The 25,958-nt window shown below is 45.7% G+C and overlaps 1 protein-coding gene across 4 annotated transcripts in view; it reads left to right on the top strand.

The window, feature by feature from the left end:
• Positions 1 to 18,506: 18,506 nt before the first annotated feature.
• SUSD6 (sushi domain containing 6) overlaps positions 18,507 to 25,958 on the top strand; it is a 105,312-nt gene continuing 97,860 nt past the window's right edge. The window contains exons 1-2 of one of the 4 annotated variants that reach the window (XM_066388393.1): positions 18,507 to 18,784; positions 20,950 to 21,091. The gene's annotated coding sequence lies outside the window, so the exon portion shown is untranslated. Of the gene's footprint in view, positions 18,785 to 18,851; positions 19,137 to 20,949; positions 21,092 to 25,958 lie in introns of those variants that run through there. The other 3 variants (XM_066388392.1, XM_066388395.1, XM_066388394.1) reach the window with 3 other exon arrangements.

Genomic DNA, 25,958 nt, shown 5'->3' with positions numbered 1-25,958 from the left:
CATCAACTCATAGTTGTAGCACCTTAGGTGCTCATTGATTGCTTTCTCATATGTGCCTTGATGGGGGAGGGGGACTCCAGCTGAGCCAGTGACCTTTTGTTCAAGCCAGTGACCTTGGGCTTCAAGCCAGCAATCTTTGGGCACAAGCCAGATGAGACCACGCTAAAGCCAGTGACCTCAGGGTTCCAGGTTGATGCTGTATACATTGCACCACTGCCTGGTCAGGCAACAGTCCATATTCTTGAGTGCCTTCTGTGTATAGGCACAGGGCTAGGGGCTGGGGCTTGGTGGTGGACAGACTTAATTGTGGCCCTCCCAGAGCCTGTGGTGATTGTGGATGGGGTGAAGGGAGAAACAAGTGCACACTGAAACAAGGGATAGGGCTATGGATGAAAAGTGTGGGCAATGAGAGGGTATAATGGGGCTCTACCCTAACCTCGGGGATGGGAGGGCTTCCTTGAGGAAGTGACCTTGAAGCCAAGACATAAAGGACAAATAGGAATTAGCAGACCAAGAGCATGGAGAAAAGAGAACCCTTCCATCCTACCCTGGCTCATCTTTTCCTATCAACTTGTGGGGTGCTCCATGTGGGTACCCCACTCAGAGCTCCTTGTCACAAAGCCCTCGCTGTGCCTCACCTGCCAAACGTCATAGCAGCCCCGTGGCCCTCCTACTCACCAAGGATGGAAGTTACCCCAAGATGGCAGCTGAGAAATGTGTCCCTTTCAAGGAGACTGCCTTCTCCTCATGTATACAAAGGAACTGTCTTCAAAAATCAGATTCCGCCTAACCAGTGGATAGAGTGTTGGCCTGGGATGCTGAGGACCCAGGTTCGAAACCCCCAGCTCACCGGCTCGAGCACAGGGTCGTTGGCTTGAACATTGGATCATAGAGATGACCTCATGATCGCTCGCTTGAGCCCAAAGGTCACTGGCTTGAAGCCCAAAGTTGCTGGCTGGAGCAAGGGGTCACTGGCTTGGCTGGAGCCCCCGGTCAAGGCACATAGGAGAAGCAATCAATGAACATCTAATACTACCAGTTGATGCTTCCCATCTCTCTCCCTGTCAGTCCTCCCCATCTCTCTTTCTCTCTCAAAACAAAACAAAACAAAAAAACCACAAAAAACAGATTCCAAACACTGAGACTTTCAGGCACTTTTCTTGGCCGTGTTTTGGGGAATCACAAGTGGCTGCTGACTGTATCTTGAGCACAACGTTCTGCAATCTTTCTTCTCTCCCTAATCACTGGACCTATTGGCTTCTCCACACCAGAGCAACCCAATGGCAACACCCAGAGCCTGTTCTTCCTGCTTTGGCAAAGGCCAGGGTCTGGGGCAGCCCAGGGGACTAAGAGGGCACGCAGGTGTTCCGTTGCTGGGCAACTGTGTCCAGCCCAGAGCAAAAAGTGCACTTGACGTCAGCTGTGGGTGAGGTCAGCCAACAGATGGTCTGTGAGCCTCAAGAGGAAAAGAAGTCTAGCCAAGAACAGAGCTAGGCTTTCACTTCCTTTTCTTGACTAGGCTGGCAGATTAGGACAATGCTGGCAATCAAAAGCAAGATGCTGGATACACTTCATGGGTGCGATGGGGAAGCGTGTTCCTGGTCAGACTTTAGCCAGATGGTGTCATTTCTAGTGGCAGTTCTGTCCTGAATGCTGTGCTGACAGGGTGATCAAAGATGACAGAAATAATAAACAATTGTAGCTAGCATTTATATGCCAGGCATGTTTCACTTGACCACATACTTCTTACTTTTTATTTAACGCTCATGGTGACCCCAAGAAGTGGGAATAATTCCTCATCTGTCCCCAGTTGACAGATGAGGAAACAGACTTAGAGGGGTTAAAATGCTCGAGGTCATACAGCTAGTAAGTGGTAAGATGGGTCTGGAAATCCATCTAAAGCTCTTCACCAACACTGACAAACTCCATCCATTCATTCATTTAACAGGTAGTTCATTGAACTCCTTGCATGTTCCAGGCAATGTTTGAATTAAGGTAGATAAGATCCTGATCCCCTGAAATTTACATCCTAGTGGAGAAGAAAAATAACTAAAAGGATCATTTCACAGGAGTGCTGTATAAAAATAAAGTGTGATAATAACAGAGGTATTTTTTTTTTGAGAGAGAAGATGATAAGAGAGAAAGTGGGGTGTGGGGGGATCGGGAATCATCAACTGGTGGTAGTAGGTACCTTGACCGGGCAAGCTGGGTTTCAAACCAGGGACCTCAGCATTCCAGGTTGGCACTTGATCCACTGGGCCACCACAGGTCAGGCTAACATAGGGCTATTTTCAATTGAATGGTCAGGGAAGGTGGTTCTAAAGAAGTGACATCTGTGCAAACATGAGCCTTGGTGGGGGACCTTGGGGAAGGCCCTTGGGCAGAAGTGGGTTTGGCACCTTTGAGAAACAGAATGTTGGACTTGAATGGGTTTTAAGTGAGCCATAAATGTAGTCTTGAACTTGGGCTCAGAACAGCAAACTTTCTAAACGAAGGACATGATGGACTTGCTTAATTGGGCTTGGGTGAGAGAAGCTAGAGTTTTGGTTGATCTGGTAGTTGATGTAATCTTGAGTTACTCTGATAAAAGGAGCATCTGGGGTGGAGTAGGAGATGACCCTGTCCACTCTGAGCAGATCAGACCCCACCTGGAGATTTCTGTGTGTTCTGGACACTCTACTTTAATACGTCAATAAACAAATTAAATTGTCCCCTATAGCAATGGTCCCCAACCCCCGGGCCGCAGACCGGTACTGGTCTGTGGGCTATTTGGTACTGATCCGCAGAGAAAGAATAAATAACTTACATTATTTCCATTTTATTTATATTTAAGTCTGAACGATGTTTTATTTTTAAAAAATGACCAGATTTTAAAAAATGACCTGTTACATCCATCTAAGATTCACTCACTCTTGACGCTTGTCTCAGTCACGTGATACATTTATCCGTCCCACCCTAAAGGCTGGTCCATGAAAATATTTTCTGACATTAAACCGGTCCGTGGCCCAAAAAAGTTTGGGGACCACTGCCCTATAGGACCACACACCAGAGTGGTGAGCAGAACAGGTCAGAAAAATCATTTTCCCTGGTAGAGAAGATTTAGGGAAGTATGCAAGCTGTGTCCAAAAAAACCTAGGATATAAGGAAAGGAGTTTTAAGAAATCAGATTTCTTGCCTGACCAGTGGTATCACAGTGGATAGAGCGTCAACCTGAAATACTGAGGTTCCAGGTTCAAAATCCCGAGGTCGCTGGCTTGAGTGCAGGCTCACCAGTTTAAGTTCAAGGTGGCTAGCTTGAGCATGGGGTCATCATTGTGATCCCATGGTTACTGGCTTTAGCCCAAAGGTTGCTGGCTTGAGCAGGGGTCACTGGTTTGACTGCCCCCTAGTCAAGGCACATATGAGAAGCAATCAATGAACAACTAAGGAGCTGCCATGAAGAATTGGTGCTTTTCATCTCTCTCCCTTCCTGTCTGTCTGTCCCTATCTGTCCCTCTCTCTGACTCTCTCTTTGTCTCTGTTTAAAAGAAAATTAAGTTTATCCAGCCTGGCTTGTGGTGGCGCAGTAGATAGTCGACTTGGAACACTGAAGTCACCAATTCAAAGCCCTGGCCTTGCCAGGTCAAGGCACACGTGATAAGCAACCAGTGAACAGCTAGAGTGAAGCAACTACTTCTCATTCTCCCCTGCTTCCTATCTCTGTAAAAATCAATAAATAAAATCATTAAAAAATATATTAAGTTTATCTGCCTGACCTGTGGTGGTGCAGTGGATAAAGCATCGACCTGAGGTTGCCGGTTTGAAACCCTGGGCTTGCCTGGTTAAGACACATACAAGAAGCAACTACTGTGATTTGATGCTCCCCACTCCTCTCTGCCCCTATCTAAAATCAATAAATAAAATATTTTTTTCTTTTTAAAAAATAAAATCTTTTTTTAAATTAAGTTTATCCATGTGCATTTAAAATGAATTTATAAAACTTTGCCTTCAGTATCTCCCTGAAGCAGACTCTGAGCAGGAAATCCTGTGTTGTGTCTGTGTGGCTCCAGGCATCGTCATGGCACGTTGGACTCCCACAGGCCTCTTCCCCTTTGTACTTGCTCTGGAGTCAGAAAACCCATATTCCAATTTGGGTTCTACCACATACAGCTACTGACCTTCAGTGAGTTACTTAACTTCTCCAAGGAAGAACAGCCTTGCTTTCTCCTTAAGTAAAGAAGGATACAGGGTCACAATTCCCAAAAGTTCGAAAAACTGAGTTTTCCCCTAAGTTTGGCATAAAAACTGGTTGAGTGACAAAATCTGACCTGAACTAATGCGAAGTCATTTAAAGGTTTATATTCTTTTCTCTTTTCCTCTTTATTTCGTTTTCTTTTTCTTTTTTTTTGAGAGAGATAGGAAGGGAGAGAGAGGTAGAGAAGCATCAACTCGTAGTTGCTTTCACTTTAGTTGTGCATTGATTGCTTCCCATATGTGCCTTGACCAGGGCTGAGCCAGTATCCCCTTGCTCAAGCCAGTGACCTTGATCTTTTCATGCCAGCAACCTTGGGGCTCAAGTTGGCGAGCTTTTGGGATTGTGTTGATGATTTCCCCACTCAAGACAGCAACCTCGGGGTTTTGAACCTCAACCTCAGAGTTCCGGGTCAACACTTGATCCACTGCACCACCACTGGTCAGGCCATTTATAGTTTTATTTATCACACTTAATGAGATAGTTCAAACATGTCACTACAGAAAAGTAAATGTATTGGCTGCATAGTGCTGTACCAGACCCGTGTGGGTGTTATTTAATATACAATGTAAGCTCCATATCACCTTTACAAAATCCAAGGAATTCTGACTTCCAAAACACATCTAGCCCAAAGTGACAAAAATAAAAAAGGTATAAAAACTAACAGGGCAAAGACTGCTAATTGCTTACCCAGTATCTGTTCTTACCATCTTGCTTAATATAGAACCCTGATTGATTTTATTGGGATTAGAAGTATGCCCAGCTAAAATACTCCACTTCCTAGCAAATAAGAGTGGCCAATAAGATATATTTGGAAGTGGTTGGGTGGGGCTTCCCAGAAAACACCCCATTTTCTTCTTATTGTCTGCATGTGGATGTGATGACTGGAGCTATGGCAGCTATCTTGAGTTTGTTTAAGCCACAGTACTTACATCTCTGTTAAAGGCAATACTAACTCAACCAATGGCCTAGTAAATTGCCTGAAGACTTATAAGTGTCATAAAAGCCCATGAAAACACACAAAAAGTGATGTACTCATGGAGATGTTCTGATGATGTTAAGGACATGGCCAACAGGAAGGAGTGAGCTGGCGATCCCTCAGCTTCCATTAGCGCTTGAGTCCTTGCCATGGGAGAGAAGCGCTCAGGAGTCTTCTTTGTACTCAGTGTTCTAACCAATAATGCCAGTTTCAGGGAGAGAGGGATAAGGCCTATAGGGTGTGAGTATAAGAACCTAATAGGGTCCTTGGCTCCTTGGAGAGTGTACAGAAAATGGCCAGTCAGTGGTAATGGGCTTTCAACTAGTCCAATCCTGAACCCTACAGGCCCTGAGAGAGCCAGTCCTATAAAGCTGGGGATAGGACGGAGTGCAGGTGGGGGGTTGCTGAGAGCCTTGGCTCCGAGGGGCCCTGGGGAGGACTAGACATCTGGAGGGCTAGAGCCCAAGGCAGGCTATAGGACAGCACATGGTGGGGGACACCTGCGAGATCTTAGGATGCTTTCCCAAAGTGAACACTTAATGCTTCTAGGAAGGGTACAGAAGACTCATTGGGAAAGGGCAAGAGGGCTTTGGGGGGTTGGAACTGGGTAGAAAGGTCTGGAGGACTTGCTGAAGGGCTCTAAGGCCAGAGAGACCATGGAGATGAGTTAAATTGTTTGTTGCAAGTCATTGGATTGTTTTTTAAATGTGTTAGGTTTTCTCTGCAGAACTGCTGTGACCTCCATCAGATTACTAGTTGTTTTTGAGCATCTATGTTATCCCTTGTCACAAAATCCTTGTCTTCTTCCGAGGCATATTATAGGGCAATACTTTTGTATAACCTGTAAAGCTGGGGAACCCAGAGAGCAGCACTGTGGAAAGAGTGTTTGTTAATATGATCACAAAATATTCAAATGTCCCAGATGAAAAAGTGCATTTATAGACACCCGTCTTAACTCCAAATTCCACAGTGTATCATTAGAACTGACAACTATTTGTTCTTGAGGGTTGGCATCAAAATTGAATCTTAAGTGTGGAAGTCACACTCTCAGTTCTTTGGGGTTGTGCACAGCCTTCAAGGGCTGGGTGGACAGCCCAGAGCCTGAGCAAGTGTGTGCAGGCCCTCCTTTCTTCTCATCTTTGTGCTTCCTGCCTCCATCCCCAGCCCTTCCCAGCTCCGTGGAGATCAAAGCCGCTCCCTAGATCATACAAAGCCATTGCTGGAAAAGCCACATAAATGCAGCAGCTCTTTGCTGACTGGGGCCGGGAGTGATGCCAGGCTAGCGATTTCGGGAGGGAAACCTTCCAAATGCTAGATTAAGCCTCTGGAGCAGATGTTGGCTGTGAGTTGCCAGCATTCAGAGAGCTGTGCAGGCAGCAGGCATGGACTCGGATGTGGGTAGCTCACAAAACTGGTGAACAAAGACCTGTAGACACTACGCTGATGTAAAGGCCAAGGAAGGGTCAGCTGTCAGGAGTCCCTGGGGAAGCCCGCTCAGTGCCCAAGAGACTGGAATCACAGTGAGTTATTTCAGTTGGAATGAAAAGGGACATAACAAGGCCCTGACATCTCGCTCACACAGTTCCCAATGGATGTTCTTTCCTCTCCCAGCTTTACACTCAGCCTTCCCATTTAAAAGAATTTTTAAATGGGAACGTAATTCCTGAAATTTGCAGAGGACTCAGGCTTTGAGAAATGGTAGAGATAATGTAGGCACCATATTTATATATTACATTTAGAGAGGAGAGAGAGAGAGAGAGAGAAAGAGAGAGAAGGGGGGGAGCAGGAAGCATTAACTCTCATATGTGCCTTGACCAGGCAAGCCTGGGGTTTTGAACCAGTGACCCCATCATTCCAGGTCCACGCTTTATCCACTGTGGCATCACAGGTCAGGCCGTATACTATAGTTTTACACACAAATCCCAGTGGATGTGTGATCTTACTGCCTTTGGAAGGAGGTGATTTGAGGGACCAGACAGGTATGCCAGTTGGAGGACATCTCCCTCCACAGGTTTGTTTCGATGCCTGATATTCCACCACTGCCCAGTAGAAGCTCTGGGTAGCAGAGTCAGGGCAAAGAAGAAGAGAGCAAACAAGGGGGGAGACCAGAAAGTCTGAAAAGACCTGGTGAAAGATACACTTTGCTGAGTGTGGATGAACACTGCATCTGGAGTCAGACTGACCCGGGTTTGAATCCTGGCTCTGACACTCACTGGCTGGGTGACATTGAGCTAATTACTTGACTTTTCTGAGCCCCCATTCCCCATCGTGAAAGTGGGCTAATAATTTCGGACTCACAGGGCCGTTGTGAATGTGAACATGCTCTTTTACTGAGACCTTGTGTACACATGTAATTTGTTAGGAGCCGTGGCCCCAGTCGTCCCTGCCGGTGCCTGTCTGGGGCTAGGATGTCCCATCAGCGAGCGCATTTCTCTCTGCCTCATTGCTCATCTCAGCCCAAGCCTCCGGCTTGTTCATGGGCAGTTAGTTACTTCAGAAGCCACGGTGATGCTCCCTGCAAGCTGCTGAGAGGCTGGAGGCTTGGATTTCACTGAAGCCTTCAGAATGTATTTGCATTTTGAAGCCAGTTCCCCTTTGTCATGTTTTTCCATTGATTCTTGGCTTTGGGGGGAAGGTTTTCATCTTTCCGGCTCCCCTGAAATTAATCTTTCTCTGGAAGTATTGATATTTCGTACCACCAAGGAAGATCTGGGCCTTCCCCAGACGAATCTGCAGAGGGGGCAGGACAGAAAAGGGAGAGAAAAAGCTGGAGTCAAGTCAGGACCAGGAACTGGTGTGAGAGCAGCACTAAGAGAAAGTGCAGGGGATCAGAGGCCACCCTCCAGGTGACTGAAACCTGAGGGTCATTCCCTGAGTACCTGTGGGAAGCAGCAGTCCCCATGGAACTGCTCTCTCCCAGGAACTGCTGTCCCCGTGGTCAGTGCAGAGCGGCCTGCCCCCAAGGAGCTGTGGAGGGGATGCCTCTGTGTTGATTCTAAAACCAATGCCACGTTTATGCAAGGCGTCTTCTGGCTCCTGTTTCCAGATGCCCTCCAGCTGCCTCAGAGAGGCCCTCAGATTCTTTACCAAGGCCCATTTCATGCCCTGCCTATCACTGCCCGGTGCAGAACGGGCTTCCTGGGTGTGCCACCTGTGTAATTGGACAAGGTCCATGCTCAGAAGGACCTTGCTTTGGTTTAATGCTCTTGTTTTGTCATCATCTTGAAATTCTTAAGAATTTAAGTTTTGAAAGAGATAAGTGTTTTGTAAGTGAAATCCAATGGGTCATTGGAGCATGATGAGATAAGACATGTGGTGACAGCACACGGCAGGGCAGGCAGCAGGAACACCGGGCAATGGATCTGGTGGCCCTGCATGTAGATGCATGCCTGGGGCAGTCTGGGACTGCACTGGATCTCAACCTGGGCCCAGATCGGTGGCAGTGACAGTGGTGGCGGCGGCAGCCGCAGCAGCAGCACCACAGGAAAGTGGAGGGGCTCTACAGCAGTGGTCCCCAACCTTTTTTGGGCCACGGACCGGTTTAATGTCAGAAAATATTTTCACGGACCGGCCTTTAGGGTGGGATGGATAAATGTATCACGTGACCGAGACAAGCATTAAGAGTGAATCTTAGATGGATGTAACAGAGGGAATCTGGTCATTTAAAAAAATAAAACATCGTTCAGACTTAAATATAAATAAAACGGAAATAATGTAAGTTATTCTTTCTCTGCCGACAGGACCAGTCCACGGCCCGGACTTTGGGGACCACTGCTCTACAGGAAGGCAGCATTAGGACCCCAGCTGGGAGGACTACTTGGGCACCTGGAGCGCATCCTTGCAATGTCTGTACAAATAACCTCTGGCTCAGCTCCCGGGCAAGACTTGCCTTTGGGCTGTAAATTTTGTCGTAAATTATTATAAAATAAAAAAACCATATAAATAGACACTGTAAGAGAGTATGTTAGGGAACTACTAGAAATTGTGTGTGTGTGTGTGTGTGTGTGTGTGTGTGTGTGTGAGTGACAGAGTCAGAGAGAGGCACAGACAGACAGGAAGGGAGAGAGATGAGAAGCATCAATTCTTCGTTGTGGCTCCTTAGTTGTTCATTGATTGCTTTCTCATATGTGCCTTAACCGGGGGGCTACAGCAGACTGAGTGACTCCTTGCTAAAGCCAGTGACCTTGGCTCAAGCCAGCAACCATGGGGTCATGTCTATGAGCCCACACTCAAGCCAACGACCTCAGGGTTTCAAACCTGGGTCCTCTGCGTCCCAGTCCAACACTCTACCCACTGCTCTATCTATTGCTTGGTCAGGTGGAAATTACTAGAATCTTCAAGGTGTTTAGAGTCTTTGGTTTTAAAAACTGCAGTAAAATTGCAAAGCAAATATTCACAGGCTTAGAAATGGAAATTAGATTTAAAAGTTTTTGCATTAGATGGAAAAGAACACTATATTCATATGAAGTATTGGATAAACCAATTAATAAGATGATCAAAATTATTTTTTCTTGTAATTGAAGACAGTGAAAGAATGCATAAATAGGTAGTTTAAATTTTAAGCAAAAGGTGAAACCACTTTCAGTTTCTTATATAACTTCCACAAGAGAATGTCAGAGGAAACATTAAAAGGCTGTTGTGTAAACTTACATTTAAAATCAAATTCAGCCTGACCAGGAGGTGGCACAGTGGATAGAATGTTGGACTGAGATGCCAAGGACCCAGGTTGAAGACCCTGAGGTCATCAGCTTGAGCGCAGGCTCATCTGGTTTGAGCAAAGCTCACCAGCTTGGACCCAAGGTCGCTGGCTTGAGCAAGGGGTCACTCGGTCTGCTGAAAGGCCTGCAGTCAAGGCACATATGAGAAAAGCAATCAATGAACAGCTAAGGTGTCGCAATGGAAAACTAGTGATTGATACTTCTCATATCTCTCTGTTCCTATCTGTCTGTCCCTATCTATCCCTCTCTCTGACTGTTGCTATCTCTGTAAAAAAAATCAAATTCAGACTGAAACTGATATGTATGTAGAATTAAATCTGCTTACAAAGGATGTTCCATGAGAATCATCAGCTCTAATTCCACTAAAACTTATGTTTTGAAATAATTGATCAGAAATGTAATCCAATGTTGGTTGTCACAGCCCATCAAATAAATACTCATAACAGCTTCAGTAAGTTATATCAGCAGAAAACTCTTTGCAATCTTGCATTGGCTAAAGAGCAGCTGACATCATTCTCAATTATACTGATTAAAAATAAAGTTGCTAAAATTATAATTTTTTTAAATTAAAAATTTTGATGCCCTAACTAAGTGAATTTGCAGGAAAGCTAGCCAGAAAATTCTTATGATCAAATCAAGATCTAACATTAATGAAGTATTATTATATATTAAGTTGATAAAATATGATACCAAAAACACTTTTTTTTATAATTTGTGAGTTTTTGTTGTTACTTGTGTCACTATTACTCCATAACCTTTCATAAGGAATAAAATATTTCTAAAGGCAAAAGCTTTATATTCTAGAGTCTTGAGCTGCACTTTTTCCTACTCTTTGAATAACGGATTTTTATTTTGCACTGGGCTCCACAAGTTATGTGCTCTGCCCTGCCTCAGTTCCTTGAAGGCTCTCTATACTCTAGCAAAGCCCATAGACATATAAACTCATGTTTTGAATTCCTCTAGATTCCCGAGCAGTGGTTCTCAATGGAGGGCAATGTTGGCCCTCCCCCAGGAGACATGTGGCAATAGCTGGAGACATTCTTTGTTGTCACAACTAGGGGGTTGCTACTGGCATCTAGTGAGTAGAGGCCAAGGATATTGCTAAACATTCTACAATATATAGAACAGCCCCCACAACAAGGAATTATCTGGTCTGAAATATCCATAGTGCTGTAGTTGAGAAACCCTGATTTAGGGTCTCCAATTGTGGTTTCAAGCTAGCAGAGCAGCATCCCTGGTGGGTTGTTTGAAATGCAGACTCTCAGTGTCCACTGCAAATCAGAATCTGCATTTTCACAAGATCCCCATGTAATTGGTGTGCACATAAAAGTTTGAAAAGCACTGAGCTAGGGCAGTGGTTGGCAAACTCATTAGTCGACAGAGCCAATATCAACAGTACGACGATTGAAATTTCTTTTGAGAGCCAAATATTTTAAACTTAAACTATATAGGTAGGTACATTCCTTATTGAGGTAGCACCTGCACATGGTATTTTGTGGAAGAGTCACACAAGGGGCCAAAGAGCCGCATGTGGCTCGTGAGCCACGGTTTGCCGACCATTGAGCTAGGGCAGGGGACTCCAAACTACAGCCTGTGGGCCACATGCGGCCCCCTGAGGCTATTTATCCGCCCCCGCCTCACTTCAGGAAGGGGCGGCACCTCTTTCATTGGTGGTCTATGACAGGAGCATAGTTCCCATTGAAATACTGGTCAGTTTGTTGATTTAAATTTACTTGTTCTTTATTTTAAATATTGTATTTGTTCCCGTTTTGTTTTTTTACTTTAAAATAAGATATGTGCAGTGTGCATAGGGATTTGTTCATAGTTTTTTTATAGTCTGGCCCTCCAACGGTCTGAGGGACAGTGAACTGGCCCCCTGTGTAAAAAGTTTGGGGACCCTTGAGCTAGGGGGTGTGAATCTCTAATGGTATATTTCAGTCATGTGGGAGGGAGCCCTTCTCTGCCTGTTCAGTCATGCCAGCCCTACAGCCCAAGAACCACGCTGTTCCTGCCACTTTCCTCTTGCTTCTTGCTCATCTCCCAAGTCCCCCCCACCCCCAGGCATGTGACCGGTAGGCCCAGGTGCAAGCACACTGTGAGTAGTGTCTGACAGCACTTCAATCCTGGAACTCTGGTTTTGAACTTGTACCTCTGTCAAGCAAGTATGCAGAGAAAAGACAGCAGGCTAATCTCAGGCCTGGGATTGTCAAAGCTCAGGCCAGATCCCAGATGATCCCAGGCCTCCCTCTGTTGTACTGGGCCTAAGGACTTTGCGCTGTGCCTCCACATCGTAGGGACTGGTCCTCTAGCATGCCTTCAAGCATGCTGCTTCCTTCACAATGACCTTTCCCACTTTGACTGTCTCTGGCTGAGCCTTCAGGACTCACTTGTCTTCCCCTCCTGGAAACTTTTAGTTTTCCTCAAGTTCCCTATAACTAACAGCAGACAGATCTGTGACAGTGGCCCCAAGTTCTCAGGTCTTCATGGGAGGAGAAGTAAATGAAGGTCAGGTGGGGGCTCGGGCAAATGTAGGGTTCCTGACCCCATACACAAATGTAGCCTCAATGTTTATGTTTGGATTTTTAAAGAAAAGTAGTAAGTCTGGGTTTTTTCTTTTTTGTGTGTGTGCCCTGGCCGGGAATCAAACCCGGGACTCCTGCACGCCAGGCCAACGCTCTACCACTGAGCCATCTGGCCAGGGCCTTATTTTTTTTTTTATTTTTATTTTTTACAGAGACAGAGAGAGAGTCAGAGGGATAGATAGGGACAGACAGACAGGAACGGAGAGAGATGAGAAGCATCAATCATCAGTTTTTTGTTGCGACACCTTAGTTGTTCATTGATTGCTTTCTCATATGTGCCTTGACCATGAGCCTTCAGCAGACCGAGTAACCCCTTGCTGGAGCCAGCGACCTTGGGTCCAAGTTGGTGAGCTCTTTGCTCAAGCCAGATGAGCCCATGCTCAAGCTGACAACCTCGGGGTCTCGAACCTGGGTCCTCTGCATCCCAGTCCGACGCTCTATCCACTGTGCCACCGCCTGGTCAGGCGTAAGTCTGGGTTTTTAATGTGAAATCTGATTTTCAAATCCTGGCAACTAAATAAAAAAATTAAAACAAACCAAGCACAGGCAGACCAAACCACTCTGCAGGAGGCTAGGACCTCAGATGAGGCAATTTGCTGCTGCTGGGCTGGGTCAACACTTATCATGTTGTGTTGTCACTATTTGTGGAAGTCTTTGCCTCAACACTCAGCAATGTGGCAGCTTGAGGGTGGAGCCTAGAACAAAGTAGTCCTCAGCACATACCTGTGAATGAATAAATGACTGAGTTTCTTTATTATTATTATATTTGTATTGAGTGAGAGGCGGGGAGGCAGAAAGAGAGACTCCCACATGCACTCTGCTGCGATCCACCCAGCAAGCCCCCTACCAGGTGATGCTCTGCCCATCTGGGGCCACTGCTCTGTTGATCCGCAACTGAGCTATTTTTAGCTCCTGAGGCGGAGGCCATGGAGCCATCCTCAGTGCCAGGGGCCAACTTGCTCAAACCAATTGAGCCATGGCTGAGGGAAAGGAAGAGAAAAAGAGAGAGAGAGAGAGAGAGAGAGAGAGAGAGAAGGGAAGAGGGGGGGGGTAGAGAAGCAGATGGTCACTTCTCCTGTGTGCCCTGACCAGGAATCGAACCCAGGACTTCCACGTGCCCAGCTGACATTCTACCACTGAGCCCAGGCCAGGGCCTGAATGAGTTTTTTTTTCATTTTTCATTTTAAAAGATTTTTATTTATTGATTTTAGAGAGAGGAGAGAGAGAAGGTGGGGTAGGAGCGGGAAGCATCAACTCATAGTAGCTGCTTCTCTTAGGTGCCTTAACTGGGCAAGCCCAGGGTTTCAACCCAGCAACCTCAGCATTCCAGGTCAACGCTTTATCCACTGCACCACCACAGGTCAGGCCTGAATGAGTTTTTGATGCTACTACTTGTAAACTCTGGCTACCCAGTGGGTTTAAAGCCATGGTTTATAATGGGCAGTGTCACCCTGTTGGGGTTGTTTGGACACCTGTAGGGGTGTTTTTGGCTGTTGAATGAAGGCACCATTTAGTGGATGAGGGGTCAGGGTGATAAAAATAATACCAAGCAACTATTTTGTGCTCACTGTGTGCCAGGCTCTGTTCCAAACACTTAATTGAAGTGAACTCATTAATCTTTACAACAGTCTTACAATGTAGATACTGCCATTATCCTCATTTCAGAGAAGGTGTCATGGGGGGGGGGGCAGGGGTACCAGTCGGTCTGCAAGAGACAGGACAGCCCCGCACAGCAAGAAACCATCTTATGTTCCACAGACTCTTGTATGCCCCTTTGGATGTTTATGTAGAGAAAAACTTTCTAATGATCAGAAATACCACTATCATGTAAATTATAGGAAGAGTTTGCTTTATTTTTCAGCACTTTCCCAAGAGGTCATCATTTCAGAAAAATCACACAGTAGACAGCAACATTGCTCAAGGAATCTGTATCACTAAAACCTTACACCTACATCCACTTGCACTTATAGTTGCTGAAGTCATGGTGATTCTTGGTGCAAACATTGGATCAATTCATTTTTTAAAGTAAACTCTTTATTGAATAACTACATCCTTCAAAAAAATGAGTCATAAGTATTAACCTCTATAAACTTTTGCAACGTGAACACACCTCTGTGTAACCAGCACTCAGTTCAAGAAACAGAACATTCTCAGCACCCAGAAGTGCCCTCATATTCACTTCTAGTCACAATTCCCACTGAAGGTAACTGCCATACTTTCTACCACTTCTAACACCTTACATTAATTTTGCCTACATGTTTGAACTTTATATACATGGAATCACCTGGCATATATTTTTGTTTGTTTCTTTCTGGCTTCCTTTAGTCAAAATCATACTGTGAGGCCTTGACGGGTTGGATCAGTTGGTTAAGAGTGCCATCCCAAAACACTAAGGTTGAGGGTTTGATCCCTGGCCAGGGCACATATGGGAAGCAAACAATGAGTGCACAACTAAGTGGAACAACAAATAAATGCTTCTCTCTTTGTCTGTCTGTCTGTCTCTCCCTTCTCTCTCTCAAATCAATAAAAAAAAAAATCATATTGTGAGATTCACCCACATTGTGTGAACCGCTGGCTACCTCCCTGGGCAAAGGGCAGGGAGGAGAAGCAGCTAATCAGGCTGGAGGGGGACCTGGGCAGTTATGAAGACACGGCAGATAGACATTCTCTTTGCTACCTTGGCTTATCTTTGAGTGTAAAATGGGGCTCATACTTTTACTCAGGTTACCTTGTCTGTGTCAGAGATAAAAATGTCAAAGACTCGTCAGTGCTTCAGAAAAAGCAGGAGGGACTGGATCACCCTGTTATACACACCTGCTGACTGGGTGTCATCGGGTGCACATTGCCTCAGGTACCCATTTTCCTGGGCTGGTCTCAGAATTGGGGAGTGCAGGGAATGGAAGTTGCTGCTCTGGGCAGCTCTTCTCTGAGCTCTGACCTCTGCAAAGCCCCCTCAAATTAGTGGCTAACAGGGACTAGGCCACCAAGCCTGGCTCTGATAGGTTTCTGACAAGTTAGAGGAGGGGTGCCTCAGGTTGTCTGAATACATGCTCAGGCCCATGCATTCAGACAACTGCCCGAACTCAAGAGATCTTCCTCCCAGGAGTGGGAACCTCCCCTCAGCTGTGCTGGCCCAGTCCTGCCAGTCCATGCATCTTGGACTCTTGACTTTCTGAGGTGACATGGCTTGAATACTTCCCCCTCCTCTGGGATCAAGTAGGTTTATGTGTTTATTTCTTGGGGCTTTGAAGGCTGCCTAAGGAATCTTGAATCAAAACAAAGGAAACTCCATGCTAATGCCTGTCTGAAGTCAAGCAAGTCAGTCATCTGCTTGGTGCCTCAACTTCCTTATGGGTAGAACTGGGGAATAATAATGGCTCCTTTTGGGGATGTTGTGCATATAATGAGCTGGTGTGCAAGGAAGCACTTTTTAATAGATCAAGAGATATGTAGTGACAATTTAGGCCATCATTTGCTATTTTTATGGAGGGTAGAGGGGTCCATATATTTATTTGAAAAAGTGTGACTTTTGGAACAAATAAGTATGAATTCTGGTTTTGCAGCAGCATATATGCAATGTAGTTTTTGATGTCATAAATATCTCTTTGAGCCTGTTTCTTCATGTGTAAAATGGTGTTAATGATAGTAAACTTGGAGGATTGTTATCAAAATTAGTTGTGAATAACAGTGAAGATATAAAATGGAGTCTCTATAGTCAAGCTGCTAAATACTAAAATCAGGTAGGTTATGGCATGAGGAAACACTTCTATTCTTGTTTTAACTAGCCTGGGAACTTAAACTTTTGAACTTTCTAGTCCTGCATCAATGCCTGGGTATATATCAAACCTCCATTAATCCCCTGATTACCTCTTGAAGGACTAAGTAAAAAATGTTCATGTATCCAGACCACCTGACATCCATAATCCAGACCACAGGTCATAGAAGATTACGGTAACATCTCAGATCAGTCCAGAGGCTAAGAATGCAGAATTGATTTTTCTCAAGAATGTACTTTTTTTTTTTTTTTTTTTGTATTTTTCTGAAGCTGGAAACGGGGAGAGACAGTCAGACAGACTCCCGCATGCACCTGACCGGGATCCACCCGGCACGCCCACCAGGGGCGATGCTCTGCCCACCAGGGAGCAATGCTCTGCCCCTCCGGGGCGTCGCTCTGCCGCGACCAGAGCCACTCTAGCGCCTGGGGCAGAGGCCAAGGAGCCATCCCCAGTGCCCGGGCCATCTCTGCTCCAATGGAGCCTCAGCTGCAGGAGGGGAAGAGAGAGACAGAGAGGAAGGAGGGGGGGTGGAGAAGCAAATGGGCGCTTCTCCTATGTGCCCTGGCTGGAATCGAACCCGGGTCCCCCGCATGCCAGGCCGACGCTCTACCGCTCAGCCAACCGGCCAGGGCAAGAATGTATTTTTTACTATAAGAACTTTTAGCTTTTTTTCTTCTTTGGAACACTCTGGGTATGGCCTAGTTGTTTCAGGTTTATGAAACAAAAGATTACTAAGGCCCTTGAGTAAATCTTTATCACTTATTTCTAGACAAAGCCTCCAGAATCTTTTTGAGTTCGTGTGACAGTGGTTACATGTATAAAAGTCCCTACTCAGTACCTAGTACACAGTAGGTGCTCAATAAAAGGTGCTGTCATTCCTGTTGTTACAAGTAATAATGATAACAACAGAGATACAGTATTCTAATTCTGAACCTTTTATCTCCATCACTTTCAGGGAGCTAAGCTCCTCTTTCCTGACTTCTAAGTGGGACAGGCACAAGCTACTAGTTAGATTCCTGGGAGAGAAGGAATACGGTGCCCTTTGACATACCACATGAATGACCAGGACTGTTCTACTTTAGCACTGGAATTCCTAGTCCCTTGAAGTCCCTTAGCCCCAGGCAAACTGGATGACTGACTTCTCTACAAACTGCAGGAAAGGCTGAAGTCTGTGGCTCCAAGTGCAGACTCTGGCATTGCTTCTCAAGTAGGAGCGCCTCAACCTTTACAGAGCGCTTCAACATTTACAGAGCACCTCTGAGACAGACACTGTACAAGACCCTGGGGCACACAGATAAAAAAATCACAATCATCGCCACCAAGGGGCCACAAACCCTATAACACATCAGCGGAGGGTTTATCTCCTAGGACTTCTCATGAGATGACCAATAACTGAAGTAACCACAGTGTACAAACTACTCATAAAGCAGGTGCTGGAAAATAGCCGCAGGAGGCAACTCTGGATGGAAAATAAAGTTAGGAATGTGGCAGGTTCTAGCCGCACCTCTGCCTGTCCTCGCTCTAAACTTCAGTTTTCTCAACCGTGAGATTCGTTGTGTGCTTATAGCGTGTTGAGGAATCACTGCGGAATGCTCATTAAAATAGATTTCTGAATCTGACCCTAGCTTTACTGAATGGGAAAGGCTGGAGGTGGGACCCCAAATCTGCATTTTTACACCACCCCACAACCCTCCGCGCAATTTTGACGTAGGCAGGCTACAGTGCTATAGTTTGGGAAGTACTGCTTAATAGGGAGATAAAAACCTGCCTCAGCGATAGGTCTGGGGAATGATCCAAAAGCTAATAAGGCAACAGGCAAGAAAGTGCCTTGTAAACTTGAGAGCAGACCAATTCTTTCTTTGCAAATAATCGTAATCCAATAATCTAATAGTATCCAAAACATCTAAATAATGATAATAGTAAAAGAACTGGAGGGTGCACTGTAAAAACGATACAGTCCGAGCCAGCACCACGGCCCAATCCACTCCAGCGGCGTCAACCTGACTGTCTCTTTAAGACCCTCCTCCGCGCCCCCCGCCCCTCCCGCCCCCCCCCCCCCCCCCCCCCCGGCTCTCCTTCAGTGGGGCGTGTGGCCCAGCCGGCGGCGCGTGCGTGCTGGCAGCCGTGGAACGCCAGAGCCTCCCAGCGGGGCGGTCACGGCGGCGCGACGCCGGCGCTTGTTGCGTGCGCGCCTGGCCCCGCCCCTTCACCCTCCCCTTCCCCTTCTCCCTACCCGGGCCTCCCCCGCCCGGGCGGTACAGCTGGGCCAGTGACGCGGGAGCTGCCGCCACCGAAGCCACCGTGTTCTATTCTCCTCAGCCGGCGACAGCCTTGCGCCTGCCTCTCCTCCCCCTCCCGCAGCGCCGGCCAGCTCCAGCCAGACAAGGGCCTCACCTACACCCGAGAGGGCTGCGGGCGCGCGCAGGCGGCGGAGCGGATCCCGGCGCCGCGGAAGCTCGGAGCGCCCCCATCCCGGAGGTCGCCGCGCCGTTCCCCGGGTAAGTTGTCACCGTGGCCGAGGAGCGGCGGGGTCCGGCATTGTGTCACTGGAGCGCCCGGCCGGCTGTCAGGGGCTCGAGGTGGCACTTAAATCCCGGGAGGGACGGTGAGAAGCCCTGGCCGGCCACCCGGCGTTAGCTGCTCTACGTTGTCTTGCTGTCACCCGGCCGGACGGGCCCGGTGCCGGGAGGGCGGCCGGAGAAGCTGTGCCGAGGCCACGAGCAGGACCGGACGGCTGGTGTGCAGCCGGGATCGGGGCACGCCGCCCTGGCCTCGCGCGGCACGCGGGGTCGCGCTCGCTGCCGGGGAGATCAGGGTGGAGACCACAGTTGGTGGGTCTCTGGAAAGGAGGTAGGCAGAGGCCCTTTTTCTTTTATCACTATTATTATATATTTTCTCCGCCAGCTGACCGAAGCTGCGGGTCCCGCGCGGGGGCAGGGTTAACTTGGCGACGGCGGATTTCCTGAGCAAACCTTGGAGTTCGTGTGTTCGTGAGCCCCGGAGCTTTCTGCAGCCCCCGCGTCCTGTCTGGTCTTTAATCTCAAAAATTTATTATCCCGGCTGAGACGCCCCGAAACCATTTCCTGTTTATATATGTAGACTTTCTTTTTTTGACTCCTGCTTTTTACAGACTCCAAATATTGGTGCAGATCTGATCCTCCGGTAGGGTTGTGGCTGTGGGGCTGCTGAAAGTGGAAAAAGTTACCTGTAAGGAGATAAGGAAGGGGAGGTGGTTTGGGGAACCGAAAGACCCAGAAGAAAGGAGTCAAAATCAGGTGTTTAGTTCATTTCAGGGAAGTTCACGTCTCGGCCAAGAGGCCTAATGCTGTTGTTTCCACCGAGTGCCAGGCTGCTCCCTGGGCCTTGCTGCTCTTGCTTACTGAGTTTGTGTGTGCTTTCTGCAGAGATGCAATGAAACTACTCAGTTCAATTAAACTGTAGGTATTTACTCCCTTTCTAGATATACAGACTTGGGAAGTGGGTCGTCCTTCCTTCCCAGTGTTTAAGTCATTAATTTTTCTCTTTCCTTTTCGTTCCTCTGGTTTACAATATATGTCCGTATGAGTGGTGTGTGCACACACCTTTTTCTGTTTTCGGAATTCCATACCCAAATTGTCACCACCTAGTGGAGGTTAGAAGAGACCTGTGCTTGGCATTGAGTTCAGAATTGCATGGGCTTTGCATTTTTAACTAGACACACATAACCAGAAGTGAAAATTTTCAGTTTGGAAGGGGTCGTCTACCTTCCCCTCAGTGAAGGAGGTATGTATTTAATAAAGCATCAGTAGCAGTAAGAGGGAAGAGTTCTTGAAGGCTCAACCTTATGCCAAGAACTTTACTTTCATGATCCCATTTAATAACAAACTTTATTGGTAGATATTATTACTGTATTCTTTTTTTCTTTTCTTTTCTTTTTTTTTTTTTTTTACAGTTGAGACCAAAGCCAAGCAAATAACTTGCTCAGGTTCACAAAAATAGCTTGTGGTGGAGCCCACACCCTGAACTACTAGATTCTACTGTTAGTTTCTAGTTTACTTATCTTTTGGTAAAACTGGTGTCATTCTAGGTCTTTCCAAAGCACTACTTAAGGCTATTTTTCAGGTCCTGAGCACCCCTAATTCTTTCTCCAAGGTACACAATTTTGGTATGTTTGCACAGCATTCATTTGTTCAGTCCTTCTTTCTTTCCTTCAGTACTCACAAGCATTTATGTGATAACAGAATGTATGTCAGGGACTGGGCTAGGTACAGAGGATACTGGAATAAATAAGACTGAACCCAGCCATGCCCTGTGGAGTTCACAGTGCTTTCGGAATTTTTGCCAATGAGTTAACTAGATGCCTGATAGCTAGGAGTTCCTGTCCACACAGCGACTTTTTGGGTAGTGCAGTAGAAATGGCATGTGAAACAAAATCCTCACCTGCAGCTAGACTGGGGCAAGTCCCCGGGTCTCAGATTGGGCCTGCCCCCACTTCTGCCCTGCAGTGTTTAAACCCTGAGAGCAAACTCACTGCCGAACAGGAGTTCACCTTTTATTTGCTGAGGTGTGTCTGCTCAAAGCCCAGAATTTGGGCTGACAAAGAAGAGGAAGAGAGTAGAATAAGGTGTTACAGATGCAGGCTGGCAAATAAAGAGACCTCGCACTTTGTCTGGTTTGCTGGCAGGTCTCCATCTCGTGGTGATTGAACGTGCGCTGTTATGTAATGGTGCATCTCCTGGCAGAGCATTTCCTTCCTCGCTGTTGCTGGGGCAGCAATTCCTACAGCTACCCCCTCCCCTCCATACACACATGTGCAACCTCCAAAGGTAGTAAGTCACTTGACTTCTTAAAAGTAAGAACTGCCCTGGCCGGTTGGCTCAGCGGTAGAGCGTCGGCCTAGCGTGCGGAGGACCCGGGTTCGATTCCCGGCCAGGGCGCATAGGAGAAGCGCCCATTTGCTTCTCCACCCCTCCGCCGCGCTTTCCTCTCTGTCTCTCTCTTCCCCTCCCGCAGCCAAGGCTCCATTGGAGCAAAGATGGCCCGGGCGCTGGGGATGGCTCTGTGGCCTCTGCCTCAGGCGCTAGAGTGGCTCTGGTCGCAACATGGCAACGCCCAGGATGGGCAGAGCATCGCCCCCTGGTGGGCAGAGTGTCGCCCCTGGTGGGCGTGCCGGGTGGATCCTGGTTGGGCGCATGCGGGAGTCTGTCTGACTGTCTCTCCCTGTTTCCAGCTTCAGAAAAATGAAAAAAAAAAATAAAAAAGTAAGAACTTATTTCAGGTTTATTGCTGTTACGCATTGTTTTACTCTCTTCGTGCTTTTCCATCCTACAGATAAAAACTTGCCTTAACTAGATTAATTAGTTAAAAGAGTACTTTCGTTGTGCTCTTTTTCCATATCCTTGTCTTTTCTGACAATCAGGTAACTGCGGTGTATGTTTGTGAGCTCAGAGAATTAAAATATCTTTGAAAAATTAGTGAGTCACATAATCTTACTCTTTTTTTTTTTTTTTAACCCAAACAAGTGAACTGGGGAGAAAGTCTTTAGCAGAGCCACTTACAGGCAGAGAAAGAAGGTCAGAAAGCACATGTGCTTGTGTTTTCCCTCTAGTTTCACATTTACCAAGGGACAGTTCACTGAGAGGTAGCAGCAGGGCTGCCCTCTTACAGGTCTGAAGTGCCTGCTTGGAGGCCTGGATGTCAGCAGATCCATTGGGCCAGGTTGTGTAATTGTCACGCATGAAGCATTTTTCTGAGTTCCTGAACTGACATGTGATCTCCGTTTGAATCTGACAGGCAGTCTTCATTTTCCTCTTCTATCTGCCTGGACAGTAGGAATGTGTTGTGTAGGGGGCATTCCATCAAGCAATAGGAGAAGCCCAGTGCCCTTTTTTTTTAGACTTTGAAAGCAAATATTGCTCTGGTGCAGACTTGAGTGGTGAGGGTTAAGACTTGAATTAAGAGTAAGCATAGGGACAAATGCATATGTGATAATAGAGACTCTGTCCCCCAGTTTTTCCTCAAGATGGTTTCAGTCAAGGGGCCAGCCACCTACATATTCAATGGAATGGTTTTCTAAAATTTATATTCATAAGTTATGTTGCAACATTTCAGGAACTTGGAAACTAGAGCAGTGAGAAATAAGGCCAGTAATGTGGGAGGGCTATTTTCATATTGGTGGGAGTGAAGGATGTCGTTTGAGGTTGGAGCTGGGGGGTTTGTGATTAGTATTTGAAGCTGCTAACAGCTGTGGATGTGAAACCAGTGAAGTAGTTTCAGGACAACGTTGGGGTGACTGTCCTGGAGCATCAAGATCTATTCACTCCCACCTTGGGTTGGATTTAAGGCAACAGCCTTTGTTCCTAGGATGATAGTAAATTTGTGTCTGTGTAAAAACCTTTATCTGAAAAAGTAGAGGAATTGGGGAAAGAATGACCTCTTTACAAGGCTTAGGGTTTAGTAGCAGAAACTGTCAGGCACCTGTAGATGTTTTCTTTTTCTTGTGTTCATGTGTTTCTGTGATGGTGTCTTTTTTCCTACCCTTTTAGTCCTTTGGCCTAGAAGCCAGCAGGGTTCCTGTTTGTTCTCTCATTCTTTGGTTCTTACCTGATGGTGGAAGTCTCCACTCTGCTGGTAGACCTTGCAGTGGCACCAAGCTGGTTCACTGCAGCCATGAAAGTCCACCTGTGCTATTGTCAAGGCTGGGGGACAATTGAGTCCCTGTGATGTTATTGGTATAGCAACTGCATAAAATGCAGCTGTAGTGAAAACTAAATGGGTTTCATAGACTTTGGTGTTGCCTGTCGTGTATTCTCTTTCCCTGGCTGTTACATTTAAAAAAAAAAAAAGAAAAGAAAAGAAAAAAAGAAAATAGCTACCCTCGAAACATCTGAAGGCTGCATGCCAGGAATCAGAAACAGGATATTATTGAAGCATTTTTCTCAAACAGAAACAGATGTAGTTCTGTTACTGTCGCCAGTGTTAGTAGATCCTTAAAATTACCTGGTATCTATGTGCTCTTAAAATGTACTACCAACTCCCACACACATAAACAAGTGTTATACTTTTTTTTTTGGCAGAGCCCTTTTCCTTGCTTTGGGGCAAGTTCGCCTGGGATTCTTCCTGATAGTAATAGGCTCTCAGTGGGTTTGCAGATGGCAGAGTTGGTGACTGATAATTCTTTATTACTCAGAAAAGGATCTTCTATGGTGAAAATGAAATGATTCAAGATTCTTTTCTTGCCTGACCAGACGGTGGCGCAGTGGATAGAGCATTGGACTGGGATGCAGAGGACCTGGGTTCGAGACCCTGAGGTCGCCAGCTTCAGCGCGGGCTCATCTGGTTTGAGCAAAAAGCTCACCAGCTTGGACCCAAGGTCGCTGGCTTAAGCAAGGGGTTACTCAGTCTGCCCACAGTCAAGGCACATATGAGAAAGCAATCAATGAACAACTAAGGTGTAGCAAGGAAAAACTGATGATTGATGCTTCTCATCGCTCTCTGTTCCTGTCTGTCTGTCCCTAGCTATCCCTCTCTCTGACTCTCTCTATCTGTAAAAAAAAAAAAGATTCTTTTCTTCTTTTCTCCTGTAGTTGGAGATGGGACTCAAAACCTCATGAGAAGAAACACAAATAAGGGCTCTTATCCAGTCCTCCCTTCTTAGCGTTCTTTCTTGGGAGGGGCATGTCCGGTCCTTGCAAGTACAACCTCCTACCAGCAGTGACCCTTCTTCACCCACAGAAGTTTAAGATCAGAGGGTGGAACTGTTCTGTGTGTAGTCTTTCCATGTTGAGATTTTGGCTACATTAGCTTTGGCTTCTGACAAAGCCAGGAAAATGAAAATGGCTTCTGGGAATGAAAATAGGAGTATTCAATCCCATTCTTCCTTCTTTGGGCTGTTATGAGTTGATCTCAATGAACTAAGTGGGTAGAGATTTAGGAAAGGGAAATTGATAAAGAAAACAAGATAATTTTGCTTATTTTGCATTTTAAATTGTAGATTGGCAACCTGAAGGAAGACTGAGAGGGATTTTTTTTTAATCAATACACTGAGACAATTTTACAGAAAGCTTGGAAAATAAAGGAGAAAAAAGTCACCATGATTCTACCATCCTAATATAAATACAAACATCATTTTCGTGTATTCTATTTTTTTTTTTTAGTTGGTATTCTGAGTACATTTGATTTTGTATTTTTTTTTTTTACTTAGCACTGTTCCATAGACATTTTCTTTATTACGGCATATCGCCTTTTGTAATTATTATTTTAATTTATTTTTAGAGAGATAAAGACAGGGACAGACAGACTGGAAGGAACAGAGATGAGAAGCATCAGTCATCATTGTGGCACTTTAGTAGTTCATTGACTACTTCTTATATGTGCCTTGATGGGCCGTGGAGTGGGGGTGGGGGCTCCAGCCAAGCTGGTGACCTTTGGGCTCAATCCAGCGACCATGGGGTCATGCCTATGATCCCACACTCAAGCTGGCAACCCTGTGCTCCAGCTGGTGACCTCAGGGTTTTTAACCTGGGTCCTTAGTGTCCCAGGTCAACACTCTATCCACTGCACCACCACCTGGTCATGCTAGCTTTTTTGTAATTATTTTTGATGGCATTATAATATTCTAACAAATAGATCATCTCTGATTTAAATATATCTCTTATAACATCTAGATCATTTCTAAGTTTGCTCAAGGAGATTTTTCTCAGGGGTGATTTAATTTTGTCTAATACATTTTTTTTAAAAGCTTATTGAGATAATTTATCATAAATTTCACCCATTTAAATTGTACAGTTCAGTGGATTTTAGTATGTTTACAGAGTTGTATAACCATCACCACAATTTAATTTTAGAACATTTTCATCACCCTAAAAAGAAACTCCATTCATAGTCACTTCCAGTACCTCCACAATGCTCCCAGCCCACAGCCACCACTAACTAATCTATTCTTGCTATAGTTTACCTATATGAACAATATGTATAAACAGAATCAGACAACATGTGGTCTTGGGTAGTTGACTTCTATACCTTAGCATAATCTTGTTGAGTTTTATTTATGTGGTTGAATGTAACAGTACTTCATTCTACTTTATTGCTAAATAATCTGTTGTTTATCCATTCACCAGCTGATGGACACTTGGGTTGTTTGTGTTTTCTGTTATTAGGAATGATATTGCTGTGAACATCCACATGTAAGGATTTTTGTGAACTTATCTTTTATCTCTTAGGGAGCTATTTTAAAAGCTGCATTCATATTTCTACTTTTGGAGTTACCTTGTAGTTACCATTATACTTGGTTATGCCAGTTTGTTTGGGGAAGAGCAGTGTTACAGCAAAATTTCTTGGTGTTAAGGATATTGCCCTGAATTAAGGGACGATGTTACACACACACACACACACACACACACACACACACACACACGGAGAATCTTGTGTTTATGAAGTTTAAAAATCTTTAGTAAACTTTATTCAGTGTTATGAATTGACAGATGCAATAGTGCCTAATTTCAGTGTACATGGCCTGCTGGCTTTTTTTAAAAAGAGAATTTTCAGCATGATCTCTCAGTTCTAAATCATGTTATTGCGTTTTATGGAGAGAACGTTACCCTGAACCCCACAGAGCCTTCCTTATCAAATGTAATTTATAGTTCTCAGAAGCATTTCCTTTCCTTATAAAAATCCCATGCCAGGGTTTGTGCA

The sequence above is a fragment of the Saccopteryx leptura genome, chromosome 6 (assembly GCF_036850995.1).
Source record: "Saccopteryx leptura isolate mSacLep1 chromosome 6, mSacLep1_pri_phased_curated, whole genome shotgun sequence".
NCBI lineage: Eukaryota > Metazoa > Chordata > Mammalia > Chiroptera > Emballonuridae > Saccopteryx > Saccopteryx leptura.
The sequence above is the reverse complement of the archived record's forward strand: the minus strand, read 5'-3'. Positions and strand labels throughout refer to the sequence as shown.